Source organism: Mytilus galloprovincialis, chromosome 6, assembly GCF_965363235.1.
Source record: "Mytilus galloprovincialis chromosome 6, xbMytGall1.hap1.1, whole genome shotgun sequence".
NCBI lineage: Eukaryota > Metazoa > Mollusca > Bivalvia > Mytilida > Mytilidae > Mytilus > Mytilus galloprovincialis.
In genome coordinates this window covers 83,969,074-83,996,877 of record NC_134843.1, presented here as the reverse complement: position 1 = coordinate 83,996,877, position 27,804 = coordinate 83,969,074, and the positions used below count along the sequence as shown (strand labels likewise).

At 33.9% G+C, this 27,804-nt stretch overlaps 1 pseudogene; it reads left to right on the top strand.

The window, feature by feature from the left end:
* The first annotated feature begins 2,803 nt into the window (after positions 1-2,803).
* LOC143078368 (uncharacterized) lies at positions 2,804-18,547 on the top strand (annotated as a pseudogene).
* Positions 18,548-27,804: the final 9,257 nt, after the last annotated feature.

Sequence of the window (27,804 nt, the reverse complement as noted above, 5' to 3'; positions counted from 1 at the left end):
CGCGCATCAAGCAAAGAGAGCGTCAAATATGCTCTTACGCCTCGTCAATAAATCGGCGGCGCTCGTTATATTAAAGTCAGAATTGGTATTGACAACGTATGCATACAGATACAGATACAGAGGAGGTCGCAGTCGTTGTTAATGTGGAAAATCGGGTCTCCAGTGCATTGCTTTGTTTGAATGTGGTGGTGACTGTGAATGAACATGAATTTTCAGCCAAATAGTAGTAATTTTAAAAATGTATTAGTACATTTTTACTGCAGTAATTTTATTTTGTTTAAACCAATCTATCTAAATCAAAGATATGGATTGAGGGCTCATTTTTGAAATTTACACCATATTGGGTTTTTTTTACCGGAAGTGTGGTTAAGAAATTTACAACAGAATAAAGTTAGTAGTTTTGAGGATAACTAGAAGCCAATAGTTTAATGAAAACCAAAATAAAACAAAAAAAAACCCAACATTTTCTTTACATTTTGAAAAAAAGTTGAATATTAAAATAGAAAATTGATATTTCTATGTCCGCCACTTTGGATATTACCGGAAGTAAGGGTTTTAAAGAGATATGTCTTATACATTGTATGCATGAGAAGCACAAAAAAAAAGAAAGGTTCCTGCAAAATGTAATGAAAGTAACTGTTAACTGTTACAATACATTAAAACACATTTCAATTACCCTCCCTAAAACTAAGCTCATTCTAGTACTATATCCGCCATGTTGGCTTTACCGGAAGTAGGGTTTTTGAAGATATCTTATCTATATCATATATCCAAAAGTAGTTTATAACAAAGGTTGGTACCAAATATTATGTTAGTAGCATGATAAGAACACCTTTTCACATACTAGCCTTCGATAAAGGGCTGATTTAAGTATGATGTCCGCCATTTTGGATTTTTACCGGAAGTGAGGCATTTTTTTCAAATGCCTCCCTATCTGAAATAAAAGAATTATAGTTGAGGAAGGTCTATGCCAAATTTCATGCTTTTAGCAGGATGTGCACAATTCGTCTGAAATATGCTTGTACATGTAGTCGCCGGACTATGTTAATTATTGTTTCCTGTTGATAATAATTTTTTATAATTGTAGGATCAATATATCGTCATATTCGGATAAATGAGAATGAGATGTAAGTTACGACAGTTGAAACACATCAGTCATCATCTGTGAAACATATATTTCACAATGGTCAATCAACTCATTATGGTGTTTGTTAAATTTTCGAACAGATGATTTAAACTTCATCTCTTTGAACTCTTGGTTAAAAATCCTTTTTTGTAAGCACCAAAAGCAAGCATTTTATGTTGGATATTTAATTTTCAAAAACAAAGGAGTTTCTCACTATTTTTTACAGTCAAAGCAAAAGAAATAAAGAACAACATGTACATGATGAAGATTTGTGTACAGAAAAAAATGCATTTTATCATATGTTTCAAACTTTTTATTATTTTAATTGCTTTCATTTGTTAAATACATGTGCGTGAATGCCATTGTGTTTTCATATACTATAAGTTCTTAAACTTGATTCTAATGGAGTTCCACAAATGATATTATTCAAATCATTTCTATGACAACCTCCATCTTAGGAAAACGTATAAGTCTGTCTATTTGTATTTATTAGTATTAAGATAATTCATTTAGGGATTTAGTTTGAACTATCATTTCGTGAAAATTTCAGAAAAAAATGGTATCTCTTCAGCAATTTATCAATCCTTTTACCGAATGTTTTGTGGTCAACTATTTGATAATAGTTTCGAGGAGTTGCTTATGATGACCATTGTAGAACAATTTATTGAAGCTTACTCTATATTTTAACGCTTGTAATTATTATTTGCATTCAAATAACTGTCGTGATGAAAATCACAACATGATGTCAGTTGATTATTGTTATTGGTTAGTTACTTTTTATAAGAGTACATACAGAGGCGGATTTAGGGGGGCCCAGGGGGCCCACCCCCCCCCCCCCTTTTTGGGAAAAAAATTGGTTGCTTATATAGGGAATCATTGAAGCGTGACTGGAGTGGGTCCCCTCTTAGGTCAGTCAGTGGGCCCCCACTTATGAAAATTTCTGGATCCGCCACTGCACAGGACGTTAATTGTTCTTTTCTTTAATCAGTATATTTTTACCCAATCATTAATCATTATTTAGCACCCAATTTTTGTATTGTGTATTATTTATTTCTTGTCCATTCCAACCCCGCCCCCAACAAAAAACCCGGCCATTAATATTTAAACCGCATATAACAATGTTATACTTTAAATTTAGTCCAAATAATGCCGTCTAGAAAGGCTATGTTTGATTTTGCTGTCATACGCCTTCCTACGACAAAGGCGTCCAATTTCTTTTTTTTTTTTTTTTAAAGCCGTACAAAAAGTATTTTTAAGATAAACTATTGGCTCTGCACTATCACTGAAACTTTTTAAAAGATCAATAGTCAGGAGTACCTCTGGAGTACAGGTTAGGAAGGAATTTGTCACTTTTTGATACAATGCAATCACAAAACAGATTCCGAAAAGGATTTTCTATCCACGTATTTGTTATCTCGGGAGGACATGTTTATCAAGCCATGCGTAAAGTATACCTACGAGAGCTCATGCATATACATATAGTTATATAGGCTACATCGAAACAACCCAATTATGATTATTTGACGGGTAAGTGTTCGCTTCAATTTGAGGTTTGTGGTCTTGTCTTAAAAACTTTTGAATCTTGTTTTGGTTTCCGTGTATTTTTGTTTCAATCTCAATTTGACTATTTCAAGAGTTTATAATTTTTCTTTTTAAAAATATTTCTATTTACAGGCAATGGTGGTGATTGGGACTTTAATGTTTGCACTTTATGCATACTATCATTTCGATCACCTGCATTTCCACGTCACTTATGCATATGGATGGCTGGGTTATCAACAAGCTCAGCATCAAGTCGGACAACGATATCTACATGGTATGGACCAATTTCTAGGAATTAATTAATATAGATAACAGGAGATAAAGATATTGCAACCTAATGAGATAAACAAAAATAAATACTAGATATACGAAGATGTGGAATGAGTGCCAATGAGACAACTCTCCATCCATGCAAGTCACAATTATAAAAGTAAAAATTCTAGGTCAACGTACGGTCTTCAATACGGAGCCTTGGCACACATGCACCGATCAGCAAGCTATAAAGGTCCCCAAACATGTCTTCATACAATCATCAACAATATCAAAACTTTTGAATGCTTAAAAAAAATATGTGGATAAACTTAAATAGAAAAGAACAAAGTTCTGTATTCAACGCCAAATTCTCCAGATACCAATAGGATTTTATGATGTACAAGACATAACTGACGAGGATTCACACTTGAATTTATCGCGGGGTTATTAAAGTATTGTTTGCATGTTTAGTTATATCTCAATCCTCACGTTCAATCTCGACCAAGTTAATTGTCCAATCCTCATAGAATGTGCACATCCAAATGAAGAAACCCTTAATATCAAATATGAACTATCTCATTTCCCGGCTTAGTAACAACGGTTTAGATTGCACATATTTATAAACCAAAGCCGAACGTTACAATTCTATCTTCTGTGAGGACTGCAGTGCGTTTGGCTTTTTTTTTTTTTTTTTTTTTTTGATAGAGTATCCTCTGATAGTAGTAACAAGAAGCACCTTCTTTTTGAAACCAGATGGATCGAAATTATACTCAAGCATGATCTCGTGGTTTTCGTGAGTTCCGGAGTGTCCCCTTGAAAAAATATTGTTTGCGCTAAAAGCGTGATATTTTTCAAATGTTATCATACGTCAGTATACCGATGTCCGACTGCCCGTCTGTCCGTCGTCAACATGTATAGATGAAAAATGTAAATTACAGAAATGGTCGATTGTTGCTTATACCGCAGTCCCACTAGGCCACGATTGCACTACAATCTGCGAAAAAAATGCAAATTTTGATGATCGTAGTACGATCGTGTAGATCGCAGTAAGGTCGTATCACGGTCGTGGTGATGTCTTCAAGATCGTGAAGAGCGTGGCCAACTTTGACCATGTTCAAAACAATCGTGGTGCGATCGTGGCGCAATCAGGTCGTAGTAGAAGCGTAGTGAGAGCGCACTAAGATCGTAGTAAGATCGTAAAGGTCGCTGTACAATCGTAGCGAGAGCGTAGCGAAAGCGAGAATCTATTCGGAGAGATTGCGCTACGATCTCACAGCGACGTTATCACGACCTCACTACGACCATCATGTTCTCACCGCGACCCAACTACGCTTCCACTACGACTGTACCACGCTGTTCAAGACCATAGTACGATTCTAGCACGCCCTTGCCGTCCTCATCACGCTCTTCTTACGACTTGACTACGTTCACACTACGACCATGCTCCATTCTTCTTGTCATTTTCACATAAAATATATAAAAAAGCTCCCTATAATTTGTTTGTCTAATTGTAATTATACTTTGCTCTAACGGCTCAACCATGCTTCTTGTTTTTATATAGATTAGACCGTTGGTTTTCCCTTTTAAATGGTTTTTACACTAGTGTTTTTTTTTGGGCCCTTTATAGCGTGCTGTTCGGTGTGAGCCAATAATAATAATAATAATAATAATTAAAAACCAATTGTTCAGAGAACAATTGAACGTCTTTCCACCTGTTAATATCTATTTTGATATTAAAATATAAAAAATCAGTCTAAAATGTCAGTTCATATGGCTTTATGATGTATAGATATGAATTTAAAGCAAAAGTCAAAATCTAGAACGTCAAATTAACCTATGACCTTGACCTCAATTTCAAGGTCACAAACTGAGGATTTCAAATCAAAAGACCCTAGTCTCTAATATGTATGGTTAATAAGTTATATCACTTTAAACATAATTTAAGATATGATAGGGGCTAACGCTCCCATTCATTGTTTACGCACCCTTTCAACTCAAATTATTTAGTTACCACATGTCGCAACTAACAATTTATACAAAATAATTTGTCGATATCTTATAAGGTTAATGAAAATGAGAGAAAATAAGACAAATTCAAAAATTAGAATATGACCTTGACCTTTGACCTTGACCTAATTTTCATTTTTTTGGACCAAGGACCTCTAATTAAAAGATCCTAGGTCTCTATCACTTATGGTGTTCCAGTTTAAAATACATTTCAAAATTTCAAATACAAAAAGGGAAATAACTCTCATATGGAGCGTTCATATTGCTTCGGTCGAAATTGGACAAATCATGCGAAGGATATAACGAGTGTTACGGCCAGAAATCGCCTTTAAATTGTAGCCAACAAAAGACACAAATCAATAGTAAAATTTAACAATATTTATTATACAAAAATTTACAAGAAGTATTACACAAATATTACTGTTAACTTAACTGTCAAAATATGAGTCCAATCTTTTATCTTTATCTGTATCCGTATATCTTTCGGAATCCAATCTGAATATTACGTTCACTACTATGGTCACAATCCAGTATGATGTTGTTTGTAGAATAAAAGTGTCAATCCAAATGCTGTGAATACTAATGTCTATCAATGTCTATGTCCAAGTTTAATTATGAGAGTTTAACTTTAGTGTCTGTATATATATATAGTTGTCATGGAAGATTCTAGAACAGTCTTTAATGGAACATCCTGGAAAGTTACAACGGAAGTTTCTAGTAAAATGTAGAAGTTTATATAACTCATCTTTTATTAGGATTATTCTGGAAAGTTCCAATCATTCTGTAATTGTTCCAGTGATTTCTAAACTGCACAGTTCTAAGATTCTGTAAACAACTATCAGGCCACACAACACAAATCAGGCCAACATAAATAAATACAATAATTACAATATCATAACACCTCCCCCCTTAAAAGAAGTTTTAGTGTAACAAAAACTTATCATGAATAATATGAACAAAAATACATAGTATATACAAAGTGTTTTAATAAGCTCTAGATAAAGCATCTGCTATTACATTATCTTTACCCTTAATGTGTTTTACAATTACATCATATTCCTGTAACAATAAACTCCACCTAGTCAACCTCTGATTCTTGTTTCTCATTTTATGTATGAAGGTGAGAGGATTATGATCAGTACAAACAAGAATAGGATATACAGTGGGATTCAAATATACATCAAAATGTTGAAGTGCTGACAACATTGCAAAACACTCTTTTTCAATAGTTGAATAATTTTTCTGATGTTTATCTAATTTCTTAGAAAAATATGATATAGGTTTCTCAACATGATCATCTGTTTCTTGATATAAAACAGCTCCAATTCCTACATCGCTTGCATCAACGGCAAGTTTAAATTGTTTTTCAAAATCTGGAGTAATCAGAACTGGACTATTAATTAAAAGTGATTTGCTATTTTCAAAAGCGTTTTGACAATTTTCACTCCAGATAAATTTAGAATCTTTTCGTAAAAGATGAGTCAATGGTTGAACCACAGTAGCAAAATTTGAACAAAATTTTCTGTAAAATCCAATCATGCCTAAATATCTCATAAGTTGTTTTCTATTTGTAGGAGGAGGAAATTTGGAAATGGCTTCTACTTTAGCCATAATAGGTTTCACTTGACCTTGGCCAACTGTATGCCCTAAATAATCAACAGTGGCCTGACAAAATTCACTTTTACCAAGATTAACAGTCAAATTTGATTGTGACAATCTATCAAAAGTATCATACAAATGTGTTAAATGCTGTTCCCAGCTATCACTACATACAATTAGATCATCAATATAAGCATAACAACAGTTTAAATCTTTTATAACATTATTGATCATTCTTTGAAATGTAACTGGCGCACTTTTCATGCCAAACGGCATTACAGTATATTGAAATAAGCCATCTGGTGTAACAAAAGCTGATATTTCACGAGCTCTCTGTGTCAATGGAACTTGCCAATAACCTTTCAACAAATCAAATTTGCTCACAAATTTTGCTTGACCAATGTTATCAATACAATCGTCTACCCTTGGAATTGGATAGGAATCAGATTTTGAGACTGAATTTACTTTTCTGAAATCAGTCACGAAACGAAAGGTTTTATCTGGTTTTGGCACAAGGAGACAAGGAGAGCTCCATTCACTGTTACTCGGCTCAATAATATCATTGTCAAGCATATATTTAATTTCTTTTCTCATAGCTTCAAGTTTGAGTGGATTGAGCCGGTAAGGATGTTGCTTAATTGGAGAAGCATCTCCTACATCAACATCATGACAAACAACAGTAGTTTTGTTTGGCACATCTGGAAAAAGATTTTTAAAAGAAAATACCAAAGTTTTTATTTCTTCTCTACGATCAAAAGACAGATGTGCAAGTTTTGAATCTAAATTTGACAAAATTTCTGAATTTTTCAATCTAACTGTCTCTTCCATAGTTTTACAACTAAAAATTGGTTCAATTACATCTGGTTTGTCATGATTGTTCTCAAATTTAACCATGCCTAAAGTGGCAACTGGTTTACTATCACATAGAACATTAGTACGCTCAAAATATGGTTTTAACATATTAATATGACACACTCTATTTTGTTTGCGCCGACCTGGAGTTTTTACAATATAATTCAAATCATTAATTTTACTCTCTATTGTATAAGGACCACAATATTTAGCCTGTAAAGGATGTCCAGGGACAGGCAGAAATACAAGTACGCTATCACCAGGCTCAAAAACTCTGTCCCTGGCATCTTTATCATACCATATTTTCATCTTGTTCTGTACATTTTTTAAGTTTTTCTGAGCAATTTGACAAGCAGTATACAATTTTTCTTTAAATCTAGATACATAGTCTAAAAGATTCAAGTCAGTATGTTCAGTAAGCCACTTTTCCTTAATCAATTTTAACGGTCCCCTTACAGTATGACCAAATACCAACTCAAAGGGACTAAATCCAAGGGATTCTTGAACAGCCTCTCGAACCGCAAAAAGTAGAAAGTGAACTCCATCATCCCAGTCTCTGTCAAATTGAAGACAAAAAGTTCTAATCATGTTCTTCAATGTTTGATGAAAACGTTCTAAGGCACCTTGAGATTCTGGATGATAAGCACTTGATCTGTACTGAGCAATCCCTAACTGGTATACGACTTGCTGAAATAAACCTGACATGAAATTTGATCCCTGGTCGGACTGTATAGACTTAGGAAGTCCTACCAATGTGAAAAATTTGATCAAAGCTTTGACGATAGTAGGTGTCTTGATATTTCTGAGCGGAATAGCTTCAGGAAAGCGGGTAGATGTACACATGATTGTCAATAAATATGCATTTCCAGTCTTGGTCTTTGGTAAAGGTCCAACACAGTCAATTAGAACTCTGCTGAAAGGTTCGTCAAAGGCTGGAATAGGCAGAAGTGGTGCTGGTGGTATTTTCTGGTTAGGTTTACCAACAACCTGGCATATATAACATGATTTGCAGTATTCTGCAACATCATTTCTAAGTTTAGGCCAGTAAAAATGCTTCAAGATTTTAAGGCAAGTCTTTCTTATACCTAAGTGTCCAGCTAAGGGTGTGTCATGAGCAAGACCAATAATTTCTTGCCTATATACTTTAGGCACCACCACTTGATATACCACTCTCCATTCCTCTTCTGGGGTAGCATCAGGAGGCCTCCACTTCCTCATTAAAATGCCGTCCTGATGGTAATAGCATTCGGCCACTTTGTCTGCTTCCTCCTGTGATTGAGCCCTCTGGCTGAGCTGAAGAACCTCAGGGTCTTTATGTTGTTCTTCGAGTAAATTATTTCGGTCTAATGAATGGCTGTTTACATCTGGCCATGGCATAATAACATTTTTGTTAACACTAGGTGGTTTTATAATAGCCTTTTCTGAGTTACCAGGATCTTCAATATCAGCTATAAAAGTGTCAGAAAGGTCCATGTAATCAAACTTGTCTTCTTGCAAATTCTCATTTTGTTGTTTTCTAGCCATCGCCCTAGTAACAACACAAGCTGGATACAATTCAGCATAATCTTCAGGTGATTTAACATCCACCACCGGTTCACTGGTAACAATTGGTTCAGCAACCACTTTGTTCCTAGCTAGATCATTTCCTAGCAATAAGGTAACACCCTCAACAGGGAGATTAGGACGAACACCTACAACAACTGGTCCAGTTATCAAATCTGACTTCAGATAAATACGATGGAGAGGAACATCTATACAACCTAACTCTACACCTTGTAACAAAACGGAGGCACCAACAGAAGTCTTCTCGGACAAAGGCAACACACCTTCTAACAATAAAGACTGAGAAGCTCCCGTGTCCCGTAAAATCTTAATAGGCTGAAGAGTGGTATCATCAACAATAGAAATAAACCCATCAGACATAAAGGGTTTATATTCCTCCATGTAATCACAAAAACTGGACTTAAAAGCCTGACTCGCAGGACATTCCAACGTACTGGTAATATAAGGTGTCGTACAAGCACTGGATTTTGGCTTATTATCTCGTTCATTCTTCTTCTGGAGTCTAAAACAATCAGCCATCAGGTGACCATTTTTCTTGCAATAAGCACAAATCAGTGACTTCTTCTCAAAAGTATCAAATTTTGGACTAGACATATTATAATTGGACTGACTCTTATTCTGTACAACAGGCTTACTATCAGTACGCTCAGTGCTTTGATTTTTGTAATTTCCATTTGAAGTATTAACATTTTGACCCTTGAAACTTCTTTTATGTGAAAGGGTATAATTATCTGAAATTACAGCAGCATCGTGAATTGTCCCAACAGTTTTGTCGTCTAAATGTGCTTTTAAGTCTAAATGAACACATTGTTTGAACTCTTCTAATAACATCAATTGTCTTAGGTCATCAAAATTGTTGTTTGTTTTCTTTGAAGTAAGCCATTTATCAAATAGATCTTCTTTTTCCCGAGCAAATTCCACATAGGTTTGCGAATCGAACTTTTTATAAGATCTAAATTTCTGTCTATATGCTTCTGGTACTAGCTCATAAGCTTTCAAAACTTCCTGTTTCACCGTGTCATAATTGGAACTTTTTTCTGATGGAAGTGCGGAGTATATTTCAGCGGCTTTACCCTCAAAAACACTTTGTAGCATTGTAGTCCAATATGGCTTTGGCCAATTCAAATTATGAGCAATTTTCTCAAACTGCGGAAAATATTTATCGACTGTTTTTTCACAAAATTTGGGAACCAAACGTATATTTTTTGCTGCATCATTTTTGAAATATTCTGATTTTGACTGGACTTTAGTGTTGCTTTCTTCTTTGACCATTTCAAGTTTTAGTTTCTCCATCTCTAGTCTTTCCCTCATTTCAAGTTCTGCCTGTTTTAACTTTAATTCATCTTGTTTCAATTTAAATTCATCTTCTTTTTCTTTTTTTATCCATTTCCAATCTTTCCTTCATTTCTAGTTCTTTTAATTTAAGTTCATGTTCTAATTCAAGCTGTTTTAATTTAAAGGCGTCAACATTTTCGACCTTAAGTTCAAGAGCCTCTTCACCTAAAATTTCTGCGTCCACTAATTTGTCTATAACCAAATTTTTTATAATTTGTTTTCTCATAGATACTCTAAAATCTAATTTCAGATGTTTAGCAAGCAACACTAATTCCTCTTTCTTTAAATTATCAAACCCCTCCAGGTCTGGCGTTTTCAAAAATTTACTGGCATCAAATGCCATTTTGTAGAATTTTGTTGGCTAGTTATAATACAAATACTAAACAAATTTTGAATAAAATATTTTTAAGATCCCAGGACGAGCCCCCAATTTCTGTTACGGCCAGAAATCGCCTTTAAATTGTAGCCAACAAAAGACACAAATCAATAGTAAAATTTAACAATATTTATTATACAAAAATTTACAAGAAGTATTACACAAATATTACTGTTAACTTAACTGTCAAAATATGAGTCCAATCTTTTATCTTTATCTGTATCCGTATATCTTTCGGAATCCAATCTGAATATTACGTTCACTACTATGGTCACAATCCAGTATGATGTTGTTTGTAGAATAAAAGTGTCAATCCAAATGCTGTGAATACTAATGTCTATCAATGTCTATGTCCAAGTTTAATTATGAGAGTTTAACTTTAGTGTCTGTATATATATATAGTTGTCATGGAAGATTCTAGAACAGTCTATAATGGAACATCCTGGAAAGTTACAACGGAAGTTTCTAGTAAAATGTAGAAGTTTATATAACTCATCTTTTATTAGGATTATTCTGGAAAGTTCCAATCATTCTGTAATTGTTCCAGTGATTTCTAAACTGCACAGTTCTAAGATTATTCTGTAAACAACTATCAGGCCACACAACACAAATCAGGCCAACATAAATAAATACAATAATTACAATATCATAACACGAGCAATTGTATAAAAAAAATTTGTCGTAATCTTTTACGGTTGCGAAGGAGTTGTGAACACAAGGAAAACAGTGTTTGGGGAGATAACTCTTACAAAGAAAAGTATTCGGTTACGCAGGGTAAATTTCAAAAGCGCATAAACTGTTCGATATCATATACCAAATATCTAAGCGACATATTGCGAAACAAATGTTTATCGCAAGAACAAAATTTGGCGGAAGAAAAAAAAAATAATCAGAAGAAAAACAATAGGTCTTTCCACAGAAAAGTGGAAAGACCTAATAATCAGAAGAAAAACAATAGGTCTTTCCACAGAAAAGTGGAAAGACCTAATAATATCTTTATTTAGAGAGAGTAACTCATTTGGATTACACCAATTTTCAATAAGGCTCTCTTAATACAATAATAATTACATTACAAATAAACAATGCATCAATAATAATGATAAATAAAGATTATGTATAATTTAAAATACAATAAACAATTATGATATGGCATTACAGTAAAAATATGATGGTAATGTTAAAAGTACATAGATTTGTATTTATGTTTAAATTCGGATACTGTATTTGATTTTTTTATTGAATTAGGAAGAGCATTCCACACTTTTGGTCAATTGTACGAGAAACTAGACTTATACAACTCTGTATTTGGTTCCGTGTTGAAGGCCGTACCTTGACCTTTAATGGTATACTTTTATAAATTGTTACTTGGATGGAGAGTTGTCTCAGTGGCACTCATACCACATCTTCCGATATCTATTAACACATCTGTGTCATCTCTGCTATCTTTCACTAAAATATCGTCATTTGAGCTTTATGGACCAGGAATAGGTGTTATTTCGGTTGGATTGGTCGGTCCGACATCTCTGCTTGATCAGGATTCGTTACTTTGCTACCTCTGCCTCTACATCAACCGCTACCACCACGCCCACGTGTTCTAGTAGATTTTGGTGGCATGACTGTATTGTCTCCGAGAAATATACGTATTAATCAGAAATAGAAGGAATTGAACTGTATTGATATGGAACACGATGTTGACGTTATTAGTTTAAACATATTTATTTATAGTGGATGGGGGAACAAGTTTTGCAACTTATATTAATCCCTTTCCACTTTGCGGGTGCGAGTGCTGCCTTGTAACGGCATTAGCCTACTCTTTTTCGAAATCTACCAAGGTAGTCTTTAACGTGCAAGAGATATGGCCAGATCTCTTAACACGGGTTAGCCATTTATCGTCCCCTTCCGACGTTATTGCTGAAAACGTAGTAAGATCGCGGTATGAATGTAGTATAATCGTGGTAAGAACGTGCTATAATCGCAGTAAGATCGTGTTGCAATCGGGTAACTCGTGATATGGTCGTAGTGAGAACGTGAAGAGCGTAGAAAGATCTTGATAAGCGTAGAGAGGTCGCAGAATAAGCGCGGTGAGAACGTGGTTTAATCGTAGCGGGATCGTTGTAGAAGCGTAATGAGGACGTAGTAGCATCGTGAAAGCAACGAACATTAACACTTTCATGCCGCTCATACTGCGACCTTACCACGATCTAAATTTATTTTAGATCGCGGTGAGCGTGGTGCGATCGTGGTCTAGTGGGACTAGGGCTTTATATAGAACATATATAAATATAGGGATCAAACATTCAGCATCTAAGGTCGGAAATTTGCCTTGAGACTAAATCACCTGATGATACAATTGAGGATTATTGAACCTGAAATGTATTTTCTTTAATTTTCACTTCAGTAGGCTGATATCTTGAAAATTATAAGTATAGCGCAAAAATATATGATTCAAAAGATTATAAGCATTATCTGATCTACAGAACTCGTTTGACGATTCGAAGATTTATTATCCCTTTGCTCTGCGGTTTTATCATTTGTTTCAAGAGCTCGAGGAACAGTTAAAATTGAAGAAGAAATATGGTCCGTGAATAATTGTCCACCAAAGTCCACCTTTGAACGAAATTATCCGATCACGCCCTTGAAACACGTTTTTAACGATTTGTATTGACGAACATGTACAGTGAAATAAGAAAGAAAAACCAATGGAGAATTTTTTTTATTATTATTATGGCTGCTATGTTGCCAGGTGAGTGACCTATCCTTCAGAGAGCCTCGCGTTTAATATATTTTTTTTCAACAGGGAAAGGTGTAGACAAACACGAAGGCAAAGCTATGGAATGATTTAAGTAAGTATATAAATATAGGAAGTATTACTCGATGTGAAATGTTAATACATATTTATAATACTGCGTGTTTTCCAAATAGTTATCTATAATTGGTAGCCGGCCAGCTAGTATATGCTAGAAGATAGATATAAAAAAGGAGATGTGGTATGATTGCCAATGAGACAACTCTCCACTAGAGACCCAAATTACACAGAAATTAACAACTATAGGTCACCATACGGACTTCAACAATGAGCCCATATCGCATAGTCAGCTATAAAAGGCCCCGAAATGACACAAACGGCCTAATTTAAGTACAAAAACATGAACGAAAAAACAAATATGTAAACAAACGACAACCACTTAATTCAAGCTCCTGACTTGGGACAGGCACATACATAATGAATGTGGCGTGGTTAAACCGGTTAAACAGGTAATCCTGATCCCAACCCTCTACTCAGGTTAACCTGGGACAGTGGTGTAACAGTACAACACAAGAACGAACTATACAAATCAGTTGAAAAAGATAATCTGAATTGAAGCATACTATTGGTCAAGCGTCCTCGATGGCCAAGTGGTCAAAGTTGTTCTGAGGTTGTGAGTTCTTTATTGACTAGGATTGTCAGTTTTCGTATCGAAGGCCTAGGTCGAAGTTTTTTTTTAAGCAACCCGAAATAGCCCAATTGTTTGTTGTGCTTAAAAGTGGAGTTAAAACACCAACAATCAATATATGAATACTATTGGTCTTTTAGCAAAAATGCTTAAATTATCCTTAAGATTTGATTTGGGGAAGGCAACATGTTTTCAACACATATTTGCATTTTTATGTTTATAAAATAAATTTCAAATTTAAAAGAATTTGCATTATTAATATTTAGAAAGATTTGTTAAATTATGAATGCAGTTCTTTGATAAACAATTGAATATTGCGTTTGTGAGCTTTATTCTAAAAAGCAAAATAATCTAATTCAAATTCATATCTATATTTTAAACGCGTGCTCGTATATATAGACAATACTAGTGCATTGACTTGACATATCTACGATATAAGGATGAGGCTTAGAAACGGGGAAATCCGAGTCTTTTTTCCCCGTTTCGGGCTGAATCCTTATATATATCGTTGATATGTCAAGTCAATGCACTATTATTGTCTTTATACTGCAATCTAAAGAAAACACTTTCAATTGTTGTTTAATGTGTTAATGTTATTTATTTGATTTAAATATTGGGAAAAATTCCACTTTTATAGGGCCTCATATCATGCAGGCGGAGAAATATACAACACGATGAAATGTACATTCAAATTTACCTTTTGAAACCCGCAATCGATGGTGAACGAGTTCGTTTGAATATGGACTAAAATATCAACAATAAGCATAAAACATAATGATATATAGGTTGCAAACAAAAAATATTAACAAGTGAAATATGTTTTTCCCAAAAGTATAAAAGAAACAAGTTTGAGTCGTTCCACGCTTCGTTGTATACATTGGAAACAAAAGGTTGAAGAGGTCGTATGAATGATTAAATATAATTTTGGCAAATTTTATTTGAATATTCATGTGCCAGTCAACGTATTTTAACTGCTCAAATGAACGAGTGCAGTATAAATGTAAATAAAAGTATACCGATATCAGAGATCTCTATCTTAATTGGATTGTAGGGAAAATAATGCAAGTAAACTCGCATATATAAAATGTATATATACATAAAGTGCGTAAGGGACGACATCAAAAGATCAATGTTTGATAACAAACTTTATTCAAATAGTTTGGGGTGGATTGGGGGGGGGGGGGGGGGGATTGCTGTAATTTTGTTTATTTGAAATCGATTTTACATATATATCTATATTGGTCAATCAATTTTCTCCAAAATAATTTCAGAAGGGGGTGAGGGGGTGGGGGTGTTCAGTGAAAAAACTATGTGAATAAAGTTTTTTTTCCTACATTGAACTTTTGATGTCGTCCCTAAATATAGAAAATATTCAATCCAGGATTTTACATCTCAAACTAAGATTATAATTAACAAAGCAAGCAAGATCGTAACTAGGCCTTTTATTTTAGTGAGGCAGAGAAATTGAGCAGAGCGAAGCGAGGCAAAACGAGGCGAAGCGAATTTTTTTTGGCAGGGTATGGAATGAATGGTGCAAAATCCTGCATTCTGAGCATTTCCAGAGGGCTTGAAAATGTTTAGAATTTGGACACTTTTTATATAAATTATTCATGTTTAAAGACATTTACTTACACCAAGGTTTTAACATCTTTATTTGATTTTATATGTCAGATAAACTTCCAAATAAAAAATTTAGTCTGCTGCCAGAACATAAAACAAACATCGACTCAGTAGAAATTGTTATTCAAATGGCCAGTTACGTGAAATCGTTTCAGAATTTTTGGTCCGCTGACATCCTTATAGCGATGAACATGGTGCATGGCAAGACCACAAAATACATCGCCTCTCGTGCAAACCCTTTCCTAAGTTTGCAGTCGTCTCAGGGCAGAAAAAAAGAATGTTCACAGCAGAGGATTGTCAATGGGAGAGTTAATAAAAGCACAAGAACACGTTGTACATTTGTGTAAAATTCATGAAAAAGGAATTAAGCATTCCTATACCTTCATACACTCGCTGTTACAAAATATTAAACTCGCTTTTATGCTTACAAAGAGTACACAAATTAGGGATAGAATGAGATAAGATACATGTATACATAGAGTTAGTTTACTAGTTTGATATGGTTACAGGGGAATTGGACTAGAGTTTTTCACCGTTTACATGTAGGTCTGTGATTTCAAATTATCTCTGGTAACATATTTAAGATCGAGAATCAATAAATTAGGGGTTGGGGTCCAATCCCAAAATCCCGAATATAAAAGGAAGGAAATTCCGTAGTCCAGAATTAGAAAAAGACAAATTCTCGTTTTAAAGGTCCTCAATTACGTCAAATTGGAATACAGGATTTTCTTAAAATTTTTAAGGTTGAATAAACATGGATAAAAACTAATCCATGCAGGTTTCATATGATTTATATTTTGTTAATCTGTTAAGAGAACTAATAAAGTTGGAGAATCAGAGAAATGAATAGGCACACACGAGTCGGAGGACTGCTCTCGTACAAGTCTATTTATAGTTATTGGATTAGTTCCAGAGGTAATTTCCAGTACTCAAACTCTTAAGTTCTGTTGTGATTACAAGCAACATCAGTAAGTTCACTAGAATTATTCCCTCCTCACATTCAGTATCGCTTTTCGTTTTTCTGCAACCCGAGAACCATGATTATTACTGTTACTAGGTTAATGTAATCGAGAAACATCACCCATTGAGATGCTGAGCTATATCAAGGAAGGATAGTTTAAAAGGAATGATGCCAGGTTATAGAAATTAAGGTTGACACAAACCAACAGAAGACATATGTTTCGTATTTAAATACCATAAACAAATAAACTCATAAAAAAAATGTAGTGTCGAAATTTTAGTGAGGCAATTGCCTCACTTGCCTCAAGTGTAGTTACGGCCTTGGCAAAGTTACTCAATATATGATTGATCGTTTGTTTTCCCTAAAATATATTCCCCACTTTGTTTTACTTGGGACGAGTTAGTATTTAAGGGCTTAACATATATGTCTTTTTGTCCTTTTGTTGCTGAAATATTGATCGTAAAGCCGGCCAAATCTTTTTTGCAGTCCTTTCATAAGACGTCGATTGGTTGTTGTGTATGATATCGACAACGTGGCTTTATTGTCAATAAAGAAAACACAATTCTCTCTATATAAATGTAAACCAATTTAAAAGCGAATTATGGTCCATTTATATGATATTGATTTTTAGTCTTCCGTCAGTTAATATATTCCAATTATTTTATTTGAATACTATAGTGTTATTAACTGTCTGTTTCTGTATTGGCACTGGTATAGATTCAAGGTTTGCTGTATTGGCCTCGAGACCTGTAGGGTCGAGGGCCAATACAGCTGACCGAGAATCTATACAAGTGCCAATACAGAAACAGCCAGTTCATAACACTTTTATTAAAAATTCAACTTTTTTAATACAGACTTGTTCTGAATGCTGTATTACATACATCAAATGTGAATATAGGGCCAATATTTCCAATACGGACTGGCAGTGATGTGAATATAGGGCCAATATTTCCAATACGGACTGGCAATGATGTGAATATAGGGCCAATATTTCGAATACGGACTGGCAATGATGTGAATATAGGGCCAATATTTCCAATACGGACTTGCAATGAATGATCACAATATGTTTACATGTATTTCAGGATTCATTGCCAGTCCGTATTGGAAATATTGGATCGGGCCGAAAAGAATATAGATCACGTGATTTATATGACCAGGACGACGCCACCAGTATGACACATGTCGTTTTGGTAGTATTAGGGCTGTTTTAATCGTATTATTTAATACAACAACATACTGTTGGTATACTATATTCTGATTTTTTTCAAACAGGAAGGCTTCGGACCAAGGACATCTACATGCATCTTATAATTTAGCTATTGGTCACATGAAGGGCTACAAAACTGGACTGAAACCAGGGTAAAAAAAAATATTATTGATCAGGTCTAAACACTGATTCAATAGTCTTCTTGTAAGTAGCTTTTACTGATGCATTTGCTAATAAATAAACTTTTACTGATGTATGGTGCGTGCCCATTAAAAAAATGAATATTCCTACATAATCATTTATGATGGTATGGGTGGGGTTTACAGTTTAGAGAAAAAGAGAATAATGTTCAATAATGGGGGAGGGAAGTGCTGAACTATCCCCTCCCTAAGGCTATCCAGACCCTAATTTATTATAATTTCGAAAAAAATATTCATACGAATTTCAATGCATCATGTCATGTATCTTTCTATTTGTTATTTTCAGAGAATCACACCAGCTATAAATAGTACATGCAGCATCGAGGGGTGTAAAGGAGGCGCACAGGGTTTTGAATGAAGTTTGTGCACGAGGAGGATGTAAACATTAAAGTATACAACGTTTATTACACAGCTATGCAAGAGAAATACATTGATTTTGTAAAACTTTAATAAATAATTAATCATCTGAATACTCAGCCTGGTTATATTCTGAATTTATTATACATGTTATATCGATCATAGTTCAAAGATTGTTAAAAAACCAGAGTATGCTGTAAACAATTGATTGTTTTTCCCCTATAAGCATCTAAATTTGTCATTATCGTTATTTGTATAATTGTCAGTATTGATGTGTCATGAGATTTTATATTTACTGTTGATATGAAACTCGGGAACTTTATCCTTCAACATTTTGTCGTTTACGAATGTTCTCAACTGTAGGTATGGATTCAGGCATAATGCACACGACACACCTCTTGCTAAATCGGTATATAAAATATGTTTTGTGGCTATAAACACGTTTAAAACTTTAGTGGGTAGTGCTGAGCCACTCATAACCACAAAGACTGGATCTGCACCGAATATACGCTTATATATATATATATATATATATATAATTATCAATTGTTTATATGTACCCGATAAGTGTGCAAATAAATTTGCATTTAGCAAATTTCTCTCACTTTTCATCCAATGTAATTTTTCTATAAATCTGTAATGGCCATACAGATAAAGGATATTAAGTTGACAAGTTTAGTATATAGTTGATAAGTCTATTTGTCTGTTAGATTACAAAAAAAATGTATATCTATTGTTTCGTATCCCTTTCTAATGTTTTTATTGATCAAAGTTATAACTTTTAAGGTTGTTTAAATAGATGTTTGATATCTTAATTTTTGCCTTCAGTCCTAATGAAGAGTAGGGTCGGATAGATATTTTTTCTGTTTATTGTGTTGTCAGGTCGCTGTCTAATAAAGGCAACAGTAGTATACCGCTGTTCAAACTCATAAATCCATGGACAAAAAAACAAAATCGGGGTAACAAACTAAGACTGAGTGAAACGCACCAAACATAAGAGGAGAACAACGACACAACACTACAATGTAACACACACAGACACGGACCAAGCATCAGACTAAATCCCACGAGAATAACAAATAAAACATCAAAACCAAATACATGCATTTGGGATAGACAAGTACCGTGACACGTCTTATCGCAATGTGAATATACACTCAAAAATAAAAGAAAACAAACGACGCAACGTTAAAATGTAACACACACAGAAACGAACTGTAATATAACAATGGCCATATTCCTGACTTGGTACAGGACATTTTTAAAGGAAAAAATGGTGGGTTGAACCTGGTTTTGTGGCATGCCAAACCTCGCACTTTAATGGCAATGTTAAATATAACATTGAAATGACAACATATTATTACAGGACTACAATACAAATAAATAGGAGAACGTATTAGACAAAGAACATGATTAATGGATAACAAAAAGCATCAAGTTTAAAATTCAATACGCCAAAAACGCGCCTCGTCCACACAAGACTCACCAGTGACGCCCAGATATAAAAGATAGAAAGTGAAAAAAAGTACAAAGTTATACAGCACTGAAGATCAAAAGTTGAAAAAGGTTGTGTCAAATACGGCTATGTTTTTATGTAAACGATGTCTCTCGTCAGTCCCCCTTTATTCAATTCAACTACAAAAGGAAACTATTATATGTAGATCTCCAATTTGGCATACACGAGGTCTGCATAGTTTTCAGACAGACGAAAATGAAGTTGGATCATGATCAATTCATTTTTATCATAAATCGATATTAATGGACTGAAATGTTCTATCATAATAATAAACGAATATCACTGGAAACCAAACATGTCCAGTTGTAGCTTGCTCTTAGCTTTTGGTACATCTAATTACATGGCATTTCGTTATACGTGTTTTACATATGACTTACAGATTGCCATTATACTATAGTTATCAACTTTCAACTAGTCAGAGGCGGATCTAGAAATTTTCATAAGTGGGGACCCACTGACTACCTAAGAGGGGGCCCGCTTCCGTCACGCTTCAGTGATTCCCTATATAACCACCCAAATTCCACAAAAGGAGGGGGCTAGTACTATTGTGAGTAAAAAATGCTTTGGCGATTTAATGCAAATGCTAGTTGGCCATGTAGATCATCTTGCTAGTATTTTGAAAAAGTGCGTAGTTTTTGACATTATTATTAAGACATGGCAAAATCAGTTCAAGTATAAATACATCCAAAACTTAACAAAAATCATTCCAATCAATTGTTGCTTTTTTTTTCTTTGTTTAAAATAGATTGTGCTATTACGAATATATTGTAAATATTTAAGCGTTATGTTGATAAATAAATATTATTATTATTCTGTTGTTGATGTGTTTTTCTACCATAAATATGAAGTGATTTTAACCATTTCTTACCCCCCCCCCCCTTTTCAGATTGATGTGATTAGTCAGCAACTTCTCTACACCCGACATTGCTAGTATAATTCATTCCAGACTCTAGACTCTTATTTTGAGTAGCATCATCTTATACTAATAAAGGATCGGTGAAAAACTATTGCGTCCCCCCCCCCCCCCTGTAATAAGAAAAAGCAATGGCGTTTTAAACACTGTGGTCATATGTTTGTGAATTCTTAGATACACCTAATTAACTTGACCGGATATTTGTGCTTTATACCTTAGTTTACCTGTTATCTTAGAAAACTTGCGAAATTCAAAGAAGATATTTACATGTAATGATCTTTGAAAGTTCTTATAACACTCGAAAAATATCAGACAATTGAAAAAAATGTGTATCGGATCCATATAAATCGGGCCTCATTTTGTTCATTGCTCATTTATCGACCTGCCACCATTTATAATCTCATATTTAGACATTTTTAATGCACAGTGCCCCTTTTCGACGGGCGTGTCGTGCTCATGGCGCACCTCTATAATATCTACATGTTACACAAGCATGATTGAGAAAGGTTCAGTTCAATAAGTCTTAACTGTGTATAAATACATGAAGGTTTGTGTGTGTGTGTGTATTCAACATGTTAAATGATTTCAAATTTTAACCATGAAAACTCATCAAATGTTATGTTGATAAATGTCCTATCAAGAAGCGCACCGTCAACGTCCCGCTCGCCGTTAAGCAGTGTTTATTCCAGGCCCCCCTTTTTTTGAACGATCAATGCAGTTGAATGGGGACATATGCTTGGGCCGATCTTTTTAAAATTGGCTGGATCCACCCCTGTTAAGGGTGAGAGCAATTGACAATAGATGTAGTTATATACATAATAGGCTCTGCAATATGCATGGATAGACTTGGTTTTTCGTATTGGAAAGATTTGAAATTAGGACAGTCATTTGGAAAATAGGGTATTTTATATAAAAGAGGGGCGAAAGATATCATATGTAGGGATATTTAAACTCAAAAATCGTGAATAAAATGACAACGCCATGGCTAAAAAAGAAAAAGAAAAACAATAGTACACAAAACACAACATAGAAAAAGACTTGGTAACATAAAATGTATGTCATAAATGCAAAAAATACATAGTCATGTACACATAATCTATTTTTCAATCAGATTGATTGGTGGATTTGCAGATAGGGAACGAACTTTATCTTGTAAAAGGCTACCTTCAGACTCCACAAAGAGTTGTTGCAAAAGTTCTTTAACGTGCAGACTTTTCTGACATTTCTTAACACGAGGTATGCTATACATGTAGGTGCGTATCTATACATCTCGCACAACCTAAAGGACGACCAGTGTAGGATTGGATGTAACCTTTAGTCTTATAAACTGTGTTTATAGTCCTTGATATTTTTTTATTGAAAATCAAACCTGGCTTTATAAACAATATATACAGAGTTTTTACCGTTCATGCCGTTTGTGCTGTGTAAGCCTTCAGAAAAAGTATTCCCTAGAGATTCGACGGTCTCAACATACAATAATATTTTGTATCGACAGTAAAATTTCTTCATGCTTTTAAATGTGGATTGTTTTCATTTTCTGATGATGTAAGCATACGTGTTATTTTTGGTTAAGAAATTTGCTACATGTATATAGAATAGAAGAGTAGAATAATTATATTTCAACCAAATTGATTTGCACAAAAATATGTTACGTGTCAGGAGTTAAAAATAAACTATATGATAATATGTATTTTTTTTACAACTGGTGTGTACTTGTTCAAATCCAATGGGTAGATGATGAATACTTTTGGCCAGGTACTGTATACCTTAGTGACGGCATACAAACTCACACTTAATGCTTTCCCTAAAAAAAATCTTTTGGCACTTAAAAAAATATTAAAAATTTTCGTCTCGAAATGCCGCTCTGATCAATTTATTACTGAGATCCAAAATCTTACTAACATGTTCTCAGTCCAGTAAAGTATTTTTATCTGGTCTTAATTGACTTACTGCATGTAGTATCAGTTTGATCCCAAGACATCAATATCAGCCCAAGGGCCTTTAGGCCCGAGGGATGATATTGGTCGAGGGTGATACGGCATGTGATACGGATTTTGCCATGTATTATACGCTTTATCATATATTTCAACAGAAGAGTATTATATTATATGAACTGTTTTCTGATCCATAGCACTGGGTTACCTTCAGTTCTACTTTTGTCTTGTTTCAAAGGCCTTAAAAGACCTGCTAAATTACTTATCCGAAGCACCTGGGTTACCTTACAATTTGCGTACTGTTGTTCAAAAAATATTTTGTTTATTATGGTATTTATTTGTGTGTTTTGTATTTTTTATAGTTGCATTTAGTGTGCCATAAAATAAGAAAACTTGACGTTCGTGACGTCACATACAATATGAAAACTTGACGTTCGTGACGTCACATACCAAACAATGACGTCATTCCAAAAATTGACCTATTTTGAGGAAAATTTTTCTTAAGGGCATCCGATACAGTTTCTCGATAAAATGTCATTTTCTTAATTTTTAAATATGTTGTAGGCCTTGGCGAGTTATAAAATATAACACAAAATAAAACATGATAGGTCACCGTGCTCGTTTTCGAGAAAATTGAGGCCTAAAATTGGTGATTTGTGCAATTTTGCAAAAAAGTTAAACAATGTTATAAAATTTTTGGAGCAAATATTCTTTGTCGTAAATTATTAAGATCGAGTTCAATTTGAAGCTGTGATAAGTGACAATAAGGAAAAAAATAAATCCCTACACGAATGACTATACAAATTTTCAAGCTTTGCTTGACATTGCGAACCAGATGCAAAAAGTGGGATTTTTTTAATCCAAACAATATAGAAATAAAATGTTTCTGAAAATGTCATTTTTATCATTTTTCTGCATGCACTGCATTTTGTCATGCTTTCTCCAAATCTGAAATAAAAAATATATGTCACCGTGCTGGATTCTATGATAAACGCGATTTATCCTAAAAATTGCGTCCCCCCTTTGTAACCTCAACGTCAGCACTAAAGTGCACGACGTCGCTGACAGACTTTTTCGACGTAATCGTTGCAAATTACCGGCGACATTTTTCAGATGTATAAATATTGCTTGTAAAGAGCTAACTAAAAATTGGTAATATTGTTTTCGGAAAAAAAATCATGCGAATCATAAATACATCTCTTTGTTTGTGGTCTAAGTGAGAAACATCCAAAGAAAAGTGATTACGGACTGTTGATAATTTTTATGGCTTTTAAAATTAAAGACTTGGCAATTTAAAACTTGACATACAGGTTACATGTACTGTACACACTCGTGCATTAATTTATGTATTAATTTATAGCATATGTTGACCTCTAGATGTTGGTTTTTTTTTTTTTTGTTTTGTTTTGTTTGGTTGGCTGCTATTTCATTACAATACTCCTTTAAATCCTTCACTTTTTAGAATTTCACATTTATTCATAAAATTAAACTTTTATTCTGGACAATGATTACAATTGAATAAAGTTGGGAGGCTCCTAAATATTTTTAAGTTCACAGTTTTTATAGTTGACTATGCGGTATGGGCATTGCTCATTGTTGAAGACTGTACGGTGACCTATAGTTGTTAATTTCTGTGGCATGTTTGTCTCTTGTTGAGAGTTGTCTCATTGGAAATTATACCATATCTTCTTTTTTATGTTGTCAGAAAACAAAAACAAAATCTTATCAAGGAATATGCTAAAGGATGCTTTTGTCCAGAGAGAGAAACTAGACCATATTTTGAATTTTTTGGATTTCGCAAAAACGATTGAATTAATAGCGAGAGGACTGGACATATTACCTATGCGTAATTTCATTGGTAAATAACTATATATATTTTCACCAAAGCGCGACACATTGCGGGGTACATAAAATATCGCACGTTCATTCCTCTGTCTGTCCTTTCGGTCCTTATTGGGTAATTATATTTTTCAAGTGTACAATTCTTGTCAAATTTCTATAAAACTGATATCGTATGGACACGTTCGAAAATCAACGCATATCAACTATTCTTTCATTTGGAAACATTTATTATATTGGAAATTGCATTGTATTTGCTGTCATTCCATCATTTCTCTTAATATATTTGTAAAATTTAAAAAAAAAAAACCAAAATAAACAACTGCGCTACGAGCGCATGATACGCCCGTCGTGTTATGAAAAAAACCCATAATACATGTTTTTGAAATAACACGGGGCTTGTACAGGAAGTCATGCTAAGTATATCCTGACTCATTTGTTATTCTTGCTCAAAAGGAAGTTTATAATGAATATGATATCAAATTGAAGCTCAATAAAAATTCAAGAACTAAAAAATGAATTAAAGAATCATCACGAAAAAGTATACAGATCTTTAAGAATAATTTACCTAACAAGTATATGACATTTTATGCAATAATTATTAATAGTTTCTTAGATACGGCTCGACATGTGAAAACCCCCTCTTTTTTTATAAACTCAATAACTCTAAAATAAAAGAATCATCCTCAAAAAGTATACAGATCTGAGATTCATATAACTAAGAAGTGCATGTGTAAGGTTTTAAGCAATAATCAAAAATCATTTTTGAGATACAGCGCGAACTGTGAAAAAACACCCCCTGTTTTAGTTACAAAGTCTTGTAACTCAAAAAGTTCACCAAAAAGATATACAGATCGTTTGACCATCATGAAAAAAAACGTATTTAGTTTAATGACTTTAGGATAATATGCTGTACCATTTTTACGACGTACAGAGGGACGCCGCACATTTGTATACCATAATACGTCCCGTCAAAATGTGTACGGGCGTATACAAATATTGTTGGCTATTGCCTTTTGAATTTTCCGCGGTGTTCAGTATTTTTTGTCGTTTTACTTTTTGTTAGATAAAATACGTGTTACGTGGAGGTAATAGGAACTTTATTAAAGTTGTACCATTTTTGATATTAGCGGAATGCCATTATTTATCTAACATAAATAAATTGTTCAGTAAGAAAGTTTACTTCTTCTTGTACCTAAAGTTTCGGTATTAGTTTTAAAATATCATTGTTGGTTTTCTGTGCTGTAAAAAAATGACAGAAAATCGGAGCCGGACTAAATTGTGGATGATAAAATTGAGAAAGGAAATGGTGAATATGTCAAAGCGACAACCACCCGACCATAGAGCAAACAACAGCCGAAGGCAACCAATGGGTCTTCAATGTAGCGAGAATTCCCGCACCCGTAGGTGTCCTTCAGCTGGCCCCTAAAATATGCATAATAGTACAGTGATAATGGACGTCATACTAAACTCCGAATTATACACAAGAAACTAAAATTTTAAAATCATACAAGACTAACAAAGGCCAGAGGCTCCTGACTTGGGACAGGCGCAAAATTGCGGCGGGGTTAAACATGTTTATGAGATCTCAACCCTCCCCCTATACCTCTAGCCAATGTAGAAAAGTAAAAGAATAACAATACGCACATTAAAATTCAGTTCAAGAGAAGTCCGAGTCTGATGTCAAAAGATGTAACAAAAGAAAATAAATAAAATGACAATAATACATAAATAACAACAGACTACTAGCAGTTAACTGACATGCCAGCTCCAGACCTCAATTAAACTGATTGAAAGATTATGTCTTCATCATATGAATATCAGGTACAATCCCTCCCGTTAGGGGTTTAGTATCATACTATCATAAAATATATGAGAAGAACATAACCCGTGTCATGCCAACAACTGTTTTTTTTTAGAAATAAATGTGTTTAGTTCCGATGCAAAGACCCTATCAGTGAATCAATGTTAAAGCCAAAATATGCAATCTTTAATGACCTGACAACAGTATCGTAACTATATCCCCTTTTAATAAGTCTATTTAAAGGTTTTGTTAGTTTCTGAGGAGAATACTGACATTTTTGTGCTTTATAAAGAATATTTCCATAAAATTTTGGATGTGAAATACCTGAACGTATAAGATGTCTGCATGTTGAGTTATATTTACGAATTATTTCCTTATACCGGTGATAAAATTTAGTAAATGTTTTGACCAGTTTGTGATATCGAAAACCCTGGTGTAATAATTTTTCAGTAATACATAAATTTCTCTCGCTAAAATCTGATACATTGTTACATACACGAGCGAATCGTACAAGTTGAGATATATAAACACCATAAGATGGTGACAAGGGAACGTCACCATCTAAAAATGGATAATTAACAATAGGAAATGAAAAATCATCTCTTTTATCATAAATTTTTGTATTAAGCTTCCCGTTTATGATATAGATATCAAGATCGAGGAAAGGGCAGTGGTCATTGTTATCATTAGCTTTATTTAAAGTAAGTTCTACAGGATAAATTTCTTTAGTATACATACTGAAGTCGTCATTATTTAGAGCCAATATATCATCCAAATATCTAAAAGTATTGTTAAATTTTTGTATCAAATGTTGTTTTGATGGGTCTTTGCTAATTTTAGTCATAAATTGTAACTCATAACAATACAAAAACAGGTCCGCAATAAGTGGTGCACAGTTAGTCCCCATTGGAATTCCAATAACTTGACGATATACGGAATCTCCAAAGCGAACAAAAATGTTATCAAGTAAAAATTCCAGTGCATAAATAGTATCAAAGCATGTCCAATTGACATAGTTCTTTTGTTTATTGCTACTAAAAAATGATCTAAAAGAGTTTGAACATATGTACTCGCATTCCGACTTTTTAAATGCCCAGTTAATTAGGGATGTGAATTTTTTCTTAATAAGAATATGAGGCAAAGTGGTATATAGGGTAGAAAAATCAAAACTTTGAACAGATTCAAAATCACCAATATATGCATGCAATTTATCAAGTACTTCCAACGAGTTTTTGACACTCCAAAAGTAATTAATTCCACTATTTTCAAAGGCCTTATTTGAACAATTTATTATCAGGTTTTTTATTGTACCAAGTGTACTAGTAAGTAAAACAGACAATTTAGTAGTTGAACAATGGCTGGAA